Source organism: Marmota marmota, unplaced genomic scaffold (assembly GCF_001458135.2).
Source record: "Marmota marmota marmota unplaced genomic scaffold, marMar, whole genome shotgun sequence".
In the NCBI taxonomy this organism is placed as follows: domain Eukaryota; kingdom Metazoa; phylum Chordata; class Mammalia; order Rodentia; family Sciuridae; genus Marmota; species Marmota marmota.
Window position 1 is genome coordinate 10,792,044 of NW_026000261.1, and position 10,402 is coordinate 10,802,445.

A 10,402-nucleotide genomic window follows, 5' to 3' on the forward strand; every position below is an offset into this window, starting at 1 on the left:
ATATTGGTTATATGAGCCAATAATTTATGGTGCTAATCATGGCTGTACTTATAAAGATGGCTCAACTACTCTAGGCCATATTTTCTCTATATTCTCCCATTTCTCATGAGACTGAGGTCTGGCCTTGTTTCTGGAGCCAGGATGACTTTCTGCCCTTGCTGGGGCCCCCTCTTTTCCACTACTCCAGTGGAGAATATTCAGACCATTGCTACTAGTTTCTGATGTTTGTCATCTTAATATAGCTTTTTTAAATTTTTAAATTTTAAGACAGGGTCTTACTAAGTTGCTTAGGGCCTCAGTAAGTTGCTGAGGAGGCTTTGAATGGAAATGTGCATTGGGTAATAAATGTCCTACCTCAGCCTCCCAAGCCACTGGGATTACAGGCATGTGCCACCATGCCCAGCTGGTTTTGTTCTTTTGTTTACTACCAAAGATGACTTAATGTTGAGATGTCCCTTACAGTTGGCATTTCACTGGAATTTAAATGACTTTAAATTATGTTATACATTTTTAAAAGGCAGCTCAGGGCCTAACTGTTAATACAGAAATTATATCATATGTAGCACATATAGCTGCTTAGCCTTCATCTACCTCATGAAGAGTTTTGTGGCAATCAAAAAGCATGTGCCTGGTGAATCTGGAGACTATCATGCTAAGTGAAATAAGCCAATCCCAAAATACCAAAAGGTCAAATGTTTTCACTGATTTGTGGGAGATAAACCACAATAAAGAGGGGTAATAGGGAACAAAAGAAATTCAGTAGATTAGACAAAGGGGGAAAAAAAGAAGAGGGGGATGATAGGAAAAGGAAAGACAGTGGAATTAATCTGATATAATTTTCCTATGTATATATATGTGAAAATACCTAAGTAAATCCCACCATCATGTGGATCCACAAGAATGGGGTCCTAATTAGAATAAGATATAACCTATGCTTGTATAATTTTTATCAAAATGGATTCTACCATCTGCATGATTAAAAAGAATCAATTAAAAAAAAAAGCTTGGCTTGTGTATACAGCCACCTTCTCTGCATTAAGCTATATGTGAGATAGTTATGTGAGGCCTGGTCTTTATCCCTCTACTTTACAGGTTTGACCTCAACTTTTGCCTTTTCTTCCTTGTAATCCAGGAGGAAGACATCATAAGAGAAAGCCGCTTCTATTTCCGTGGCTATGGCCTGGGCCACTGCCTGCAGGGAAGGGATGGAGGCCCAATGGAAGGTTCTAGTATTTATAGCCCCCAAACTCCAGCCTCTCTTCTAAAAGAAGGAGAAACCATGCGGAAACTCTATGTGGACCGGGCCAAGAGAATTGACACCATCTCCCGGGCTGTCTTCCCTTTTACTTTCCTCATTTTCAATATTTTCTACTGGGTTGTCTATAAAGTGCTACAGTCAGAAGATATCCACCAGGCACTGTGAATAAGGTGGAGGTTATAGAGTCCAGCTTATGGCTTTCTGCTTCTTCCTGGATGGGCTTTCCCTCCCCATTAGACTCCATTGGGGAAGACAGTTCCTTCCCAATCTCCCATTCAGAATTTCCAACTACCAGTCCCAAAGCTATGTGAGCCAATACTGCATGGTGCCAATTGTGGCTGTACTTATAAAGACGGCTCATCTACCCTAGTCCATATTTTCTCTATATTCTCCCATTTCTCATGAGACTAAGGTGCCAAGATGACTTTCTGTCCTTGCTGGGCTCCCTCCTTTCCTCTACTCCAGTAGAGAATATTCAGACCATTGCTACTAGTTTCTGATGTTTGTCATCTTAATCTATACCAGTCCTCACCCTACCACCTCCCCCCCCAGATCCTAGCTCATACTTGACCCTCTATCCCTCCTATCACAACCTCAAATAGGAAGTCTTTCCCATACTCAAGTGCTGCCTGTGTGACCCAGTCAGGTTTCCTTACAGTGAGAGGAAGACAAAGATATAGGTTTTCTTCCTCTTAAAAAGAATGGAAGAGTCATAGGCTGAACAGGGCTAGGAAGGCATGTGAACATTGGGAATATGACCCAACAAAGGACTGTTCAAGTTTTCTGAGAAATTCAACACTATCAGAATTGGGGAAGAAACCCTTGGGGCCTCAGAAAGATCACCCCTCCATATCCACCTGAATTTCCTCATCTCAGAAGTATCTATTCTATTCCATAGTTAGCATGGTGGCAGGGTTCATTATGCTACATAGTGTAAAGAGAGAAAAAAAATCTTCTCAAAGAAAAAAATTCTTTATGAAATGTATGATGCTAGGAAACTCAATAAAAGTGAGATCAAAAGTAGTAGAACCCAGGAAGAGTATAAATATAGGAACCATCCTCGGAGAGTTTGTTGTTAACTAGGTTTTCATTTGTTTCTTCTTTTTTCTCCCAAGTCTTTATTTTCCAGGACCCTCATTTAAAACTTGTTCCTTCATTTCCTTTTAATGAGCAAGTAATGGTGCCATGCAACCCTGTTCAGGTCAAAGTGGGCTTCAAAATTCCTGGGAAGGAACTAGGCATATAAAGGACCGCTATCCTGGACAAACATTGACTCAACCAATCTCAGAGTAGTAGCTGTCGAAGTTAGAGAGCCATAATAAGTGTTGTTTGTTCACTCTTCTCTTGTTTCCCTTTCTCCTTCTATAGTAAGGAACAGTGAGAGATACAGCAGTCAGTTAAAGCTACTAGAAATGTCAGAATAGAGAGGCTGGTGTGGTATGTTTCAGGCCTAACATACCACTGCAATGTGGGAAGCATGGGCCTGGTACACTAAATTCTTTGAATTATCCTAACTATGGAGGAACAGAAACAAGATATGAGAGATTAAAGTGTGGGGATAACAGCTGGACCAAGTGATCAAATAATCTCTCAGACATCTTGACCTTTTCTCTGGAGCTAGAATAATTAACTATGTAAGTCCAATCTTCTCTCCCCATGTCTCACTCTCTCCCAACTTACTCATTCCACATGGTATCCAATTGAAAGTCAATAAATCCAACGATCAAAGTAAATCCTATAGTCAAACAAAAAACTCTTGCTTTCTTTCTTCCTTGAGGTTGTCTGCTCTTTCCTGTTCATACAAATGCTCTTTTCGTGAAGAGAATATTCTGGTCTCTTCATCGTGAAGAGAATATTCTGGGGTGACCAAGGTAGCTTTTCTAGAAGTTATTTTTGTTTGTGATATTATCACTCTGGTGACAAGAAGACTCAAGATTTAAAAACTGGTTTAAAGGAAGAGATAGAATGGAGAATAGCAGAGAGCCCCTGTTTTCCCATTTCTGCTCAGGTAGTGCCAATGAATGAGAGGCCACAAGCAATACCCCTTTGAAAGGAGCAGAGAGTATCTCTTTGATACTCTCCATGGTGGGGCTGGGGTGTCAGGCTGCCGCAGCCCGAAGGTGGGGGTAGAGGGGGGTGGACTATGGAGATGAGCTTATTGCACAGAGCTCTGCTTGTTGTAGATCTTGTCCAGATGGGCCAACTGCACAAATCTGCCCTGTTGGAAGTCTCAAGAACAATGCCCTGGAGACAGCTACAGCACTGAGCAATAGAGCCTGCCCAACTGGGATCCAGATCAGGGCATCAGCTGGTGCTGGGAGCCAAAGAAGTCAAAGTACCAACCAACATAATAGCCCAAAGGAGCTCACAGAGCTACTCAGAGGCAGCATCAGGTGGAAGGTATTACCCCTTCCACTGGAATCCCTAAAAGGAGAAGGGTGATGCATTTTGTCAAAATCAGGTACACCCTTCCCACATATGTACAGGGGCTGGGGAAATGTTAGGTCTCACGGAGAGCATCATATGTCTAGCAATCCATTCAATCATGAAATTCTTAAACTTAGACCCTTCTAACCAGAGTGTATTGGCAAGAGGTGATATGAAAGACTCACTTGGAGGTCACTTCCATTTATGTAGTCATTTATGTAGTAATCACCCCTCCAGAGACCCACACTACTTTCTGCCTGAATCACATCTGAAGTGATTTTGAAATTTAAAATAGCATTTTTTAAAAGGGGAAAAACTTCCTACATAAATAAAGCATTTTGGGTGTTTTCATTAATTCATTGTTAATATTTAATGTCAGTTAAATATTTTATACATATATTTTTCCAGAGAAAAGGCTTTATTTATTCAGTTGTTGTTAAGACTATCATCTCCCCTTGAGCATGCTCTGCTCTTTGGAAAACCAGCAGTCTGTCCTCCCTTTTCCACTTAATCCACTAGCAGAGATTCTTGCTCTCCCAGAATTCACAGGCAAAGCCAAAATAACTTTCTATATGGAAGAAGGATAGTGGATAAAATTTATTTCTTTAACTTTCTCCCATAAACATTTTCCCCTACCTATCACCAAAGAATAGGTGCTCTTCTATTTAAAATGTTAAGCTGGCTTAAAGTTATTTTCTCTTTTCACTAAGTTACACAAATATCCCAATGTTGTGCAGAACATATCACATCCTGGGAATCTTTATATGTATCCTCATTTGCTTTTCTCCACTCTCATTCTACTATTATCAATACTGTAGTTCTTATCTCATCATTTCTGGCTACCAAAATCTTAAATTTGACTTCACTATATTAGTATTAATGACTTTAGGCTGCTCTGTTCATTCAGACAAATCAAACAAGCATGGGAACCACCCAGGGATTGGGAAGTCAGGGAGTATTACCATTGGTTCAGTGGAAGAAATGTAGAATATGCTCTTTGAGGAGAGAGACTGCATCTTATACAACTTGTTAGCCCACTCTGCTCCTGGTATCTAGCAATACTCCATATGTGTACAAAATAAAAGCAAGACTTCCCACTTTCCTTATCATATACCATACTTCGGTTAATTCCCTCTCCATGAATGTATTAATCACAGAAAACCAGACCTGAAAGAGATCTTATAAAATCACATAGAGTTCACACACACATGCATGTGCACACAGGCTAGTCTTTGGTTAAGTTAAAGTTAAGAAGACAGCAAAAACCTTATAAATTGCATTACTGAATTAAGAATGATAATGAATTAAGAATCATAATGTTGCCAGGCACAGTCGCACATATCTGAAATCCCAGTGGCTTGGGAGGCTGAGGCAGGAGGATTGCAAGTCTAAAGCCAGATTCAGCAACTTAGTGAGGCCCTAAGCAACTCAGCAAGACCCTGTCTCTAAATAAAATATTAAAAAGGGTTGGAGATGTGGCTCAGTGGTTAAGTGTCCCTGGGTTCAATCTCCTATACCTAAAAAAGAAAAGAACCATAATGTTCTTTTTAAATTATTTTTTAGTTGTAGTTAGACACAATACCTTTATTTCACTTATTTATTTTTATGTGGTGCTGAAGATCAAATCCAGGGTCTCACACGTGCGAGGCAAGCACTCCACCACTGAGCCACAACCCAAGCCCCATAATGTTCTTATTAAACATCAATAATACTCCATATAGCCAGCCATGGGGTGCACACCTGTAATCCCAGGTACTCAGGAGGCTGAGACACGAGGATCACAAGTCCCAAGGTCAGCCTCAGCACCTTAGCAAGATCCTGTCTCAAAAGTAAAAATAAAATAAAATAAAAAGGTCTGGGGATGTAGCTCAGAGATAAATCACCCTGGGTTCAATCCCCAGTGCTACAAAAATGATAATAGTAATAATACTCCATATATGAAGACTAATATCAAGCTATATTTCAAAAACCAATCACCAAAGGACCCTGGTGGTGGCAAGCAAGTACAGTAGTGGGGATTTGGGCATCTGCATCTGTATCCCTTCACCTTACTCCACACATTGTTCTTGCTGGGGAGACAATCATTTCCGAAGTTGCTCTTCCTAGCCTCACACTATGCTACATCATAATTCACAACTATGATAATGTCTACAGATATGGGCTGGTGACATCATAACAACCCTGTTAGCAAATCTTAGGATTAGGAGGAAGAAGGACATCTGAGCCAATGCACCCTCACAGAGCAGTTTCCCTGAAGAAGAATGACAAAGAATGTCTGCCATCACAGGGCCACCTGAAGAAGTCTCATGAGAACCCAACTATTGCCACCCATCATAAGTAGCTTTTTGCAGCCTCTGTTTTCACCATGAGTCTTTCTACAAGTATCCTGGCACATTATACCACGTGGTGCATTACAAAGGAAGTGTACCGTTTTTTACGATCAATTTCCTGGAGTAAGGGCAAATTCTTACCATCTCTAAAATTTAGGGTGCATTTTTGCCTTACTGAGCTGAATTGAAAAAATATACACATATTCTCTATTTTAACAGTTTCCATTCATGACTGTGGTAATTAGGATAATGTGCTGGCTTTGGTACCAGAAAGACCCTGGGTTTGAATTACAATTCCAACAATAGTGTTCTTCCTGCTGGTATATAACATGTTTACAAATTATGTTACCATGGAAAATTGCTTAATTTCTATAAGCCTCAGCTTTCTGAGAGAGAACAAAGAAGAAGAAAGAAAGGCGGTGGGGGGTGGGTGTGAGGTGGTAGTGGAAAAGTCATCTCTCCTCACCAAATGCCTACTGCTTGGTTGTTCTCAACTATTTCCTGCATCCCACAAGTACTTCAAACTCCACATGTCTAGAGTCAATTTATGATCTCCTTCAAACTTTCTCCCCACCACATCTTAAAAACTTTTCAATTTGAGGAGGAAGAAATCATGAGAACACTGACTTTCAAAAAAAAAATTAGATGTTCACAGTCCCCATAGAAAGGGGATACCTTAAATGTTGACAATGATTAGGATAATATTACTGGGGTAGAAAGGTCATGCTGAACTACCATTCTAGAAACTTGTGGTTCCTTCACAAGAGTTTCTTTGTGAATTTATGAATCTCATGGATTTACGCTTCTTTTGGCTCTTCCTTAGTAGAAATATGATGTTATCATCATTTGATTGACCTAAACTTCAGGATGGTCCTTTAAGGAAGGAGATAATATAGTTTCTTATTAATATAGCATTATCCTTCTCTGAAATGCATTCCATTGATTTTTTTACTCCACTGATTTGAAATTAACCCGTCCTGTCCCATCTCATTAGGATTTCAAATTCCAGTATTATTATGAACCCTTTTCACCTAAAGACACCTAACAGAGAAGAAATCATAGGAATTAACCTCATTCATTTCTGTTACTTACACAGTCTCCTTCCATAATATCCTGATAGTGGGGTCATGTTCAGTGTAAAGGATTCAAGGCAGAGAGTGAGGGTCAAATCTAATAAATTTAATTTCAAAGTGTCACTGATAACTATGTCTGATATTATTCTTAAACCAAGAGATATCCAATTAGGAATACAGCTACAAAATAGTATGCTTCTTCCTTTTAACCTTCCTTGGTGCAGCAGTCAGGGAGTGAATGGGGTGTGTATGCACTGCTTCTCTGATATTTTCATTTGCTATCCTCCTAACCACCTGGGACCTGAATCAGAGATGAACAGAAGCCAATCCCCTGGCATTCATGGCTACCCCAGTGTAAGGATGGTTTTTCTCCAAATGTCTCTGGAAATCTTGGAAATATATCATTGTTTCATCCCCCTCAGGATATTGGGCAGCTTCTCTATTTTTTTTTTTAATTCAGAAATCCCATTCCTTTTCCATTCCTTGAGTTCCTCAACCTAGCTTCACTTAAGAGGATGTGCCTTGGTGGCCTATTTGCATTAGTAAGATGAGTCTAATAAGGTTAAAGGATGACTACTGCCTGAACATCCTTCCAGACATTCTCTATACTGCCATTTAGGAAGGGGGAAAGTCTGGTGTAAATTGGCATGTGCATTTGTTTTTGGAATCTCATGGACTCCCCAGTTTTGCAAAGAGTGTACCCAAGATTGAGGTCCTTTTTCAGCTACAGTACCCTGAAAAGTCTCCCAAATTGAGCCCAGGTAAGACAAAGCCCAGAAATTTGAACCTATCAGGTGAGTGAGCATTGTAAGGGATTCACTCAATTGTGAGCCCGATTAAGGAAAGGAGAAAGTTTCCATCATCTGCAGCTATGAGTGCCATGCTTGGAACAATGGAGGTAGAATGAATGCCAGCTGAATGAACAACTGTTCATGAAGAAATAAATGTATTTGACCATACTGTCAAAGCTCTCTGGATAGAAGCCCCAATGAGAGTTAAGTATTCTTGTGCTTCTGGAGGAGGAATAGGAGGAAATGGGGGGTGGGCAAAGGAGGTAACATGGGCCCACAGAAAACTAGGATGCAAAGTTTTGGGCTAAGTTAAGATTGGAGTTCTCTGGGTTTTGTTATTTCAGAAGTTAGTGTTCTCTCAGAGGCTAGGGTATAGCTCAGTGGTAAAACACTTACCTAGCATGTTTTAGACCCTGGGCTTAATGCCTAGCACCCCCAAAAGCAAGCTAACAAAATAAGTCAGTGTTCTCTCATGATTTCTTTCTCCCATAATTGAAAACTTTTAAAGGTTTCTCTTTGTACACAGGTATAAGATCAATCCTTTAGGCTGGCTTTCACCTACCAATACTGCTTCATCTCCTTTGGATTCATTCAAAAATCTCTGTGCAGTACCCACCACAATACATCAGGCACTGTACTAAATACCAAGGACACATAGTGAAAAAGAAACACCTCCTGCTTTCAGAGGGTTTATATTCTGGCTAGAGAAACAAACTTGAATTAAGTTGTTGGAGAACAGCAATATAGAGAAAATGTGCAGGAATCACAGAAATATATAAGAGGAGGACTTCAACTATTGTGGTAAAAGTTGGAGAAGAGGATGTCATGGAAGGCTTCCCTAAGAGAAAGACAGTTTAAGATGTTATCTGAAGGGAAAGATAAAGGGAAAAGAGCAGAAAGGAGAAGGGAAGAAAAGAAGAAGGAAGGAATGAGAGATAGGAGAGTTTTAAAGACAGAAGTAAAGGAAAGGATTTGTATTTTGAAAAAAAAATACTGATTACAGTGTGGAGAAGAAATTGTAGGGAGAGAAGAGGAAGTCATCAGGTGAAAATGGTGGTTTCTTGGGAAGAAGAAAGTAGCAAGTGCTACAGAAACATTCAGCAAGATAATTTAGTCCATCAGGGAAGACATTGTTGAAGAAGTGACATTTAAAGAAAGACTTACTTAAAAGCTTGGTAAGTCATGGTGAGAAGGGTGAGAGAGTGAGAAGTGAACAGAATCTATGGCACACTAATTTTCTGCTTAAGCCAAAGCTGTCCTATTTTTACTAATTACTTGGTCATATCTTGGAATGCCATGAACCTTTTTTTCCTAGTCAAATCATGTCTATCTTTCTACAACCCTCTCAAATTCTACCTTCTCTAATAATGACCAGAGAGGACGACTGTTGCTTCTAACCTTGTGTTTCATGTTTTTCACTTAGTATTTAAGGAGCTACTATTGGTATTGTTATTTAACTTCACCCATATTCCCAAACTCCTTGTAAGATCCTTCAAAGTATGTACTGTCTTCTATTACTTCAGCATCACCCAGGATACTTAGTACAGTGATGGGCATATAAGATACTTATTGAATGAGTGAATGAATGAATGATATACTAGAGTCTCTGTAGGCCTCCATTAGTAATTCACTAGTATCTGTGAAGTTGACACAAGAATGGGGGCTGCTTTCTCTAAAAGATTTCTAGTACTTGCATCCAAAGACCTAAAATCTAAAATTGACATCTCCTTCTCAGTGGTCACTGCTTCTCAACCCCTTGCAATCTCCCCCGACCTTCTATTGTTTCCTCTGTCTTCTGGGTGTCAGCCAGGATGAGAAAATGGTCTAGCTGTCCTCAGAGACTTACACCAGCCTGGACTGCTCTGCAGTGCCATGAAGGGCTGGGACTTTTGTTTACAGCTGGGAGCCTGGTGAGGCAGTGAGCACAGCTGACAGCCCCACACTGGAGCAAACATCAATCTTCCTCTGTCCTCTCAGCCAAGTTTCACAGACCAGCTCTATTGAAAGCTGGCTGTACCCGCCTGGATCCCACTGACATCCCACCCACAACTCTGGTCTGGGAGCAGCTGGGTGAATCTCAGCTTTGTACCTTTTAGGAACTGCTCTTGCTCTCTTCTCTGTCCTCAATTTCAATCACTTTATCTCAACCTCAGGGCCTTGAAAGAAGATGTTCTCTGATGTCCACATACCCTAAAGAGTACCCCACATCTCCAACCATATCTGTTCACTCCTAGCAGTATGTGAACACCTTCATTTGCTTAATTACATGCTAAAAATACAACAAAAAATTAGAATGAAACCACAGTTTCAATGTGTATGTTGCAGAACCTGTCTTTCCAAGCTGAACAGTTTTCATGTCTTTAAAAGTGTGTTGCTAAGTGCAGTACTTCATGTCTATAATCCCAGCTACTTAGGAGGCTGAGGCAGGAGGATCACAAATTCAAGGCCATCTTGGGCAACTTAGTGAGACCCTTTCTCAAAATAAAAAATAAAAAGAGCTGAAGATATAGCTCAGTGGTAAAG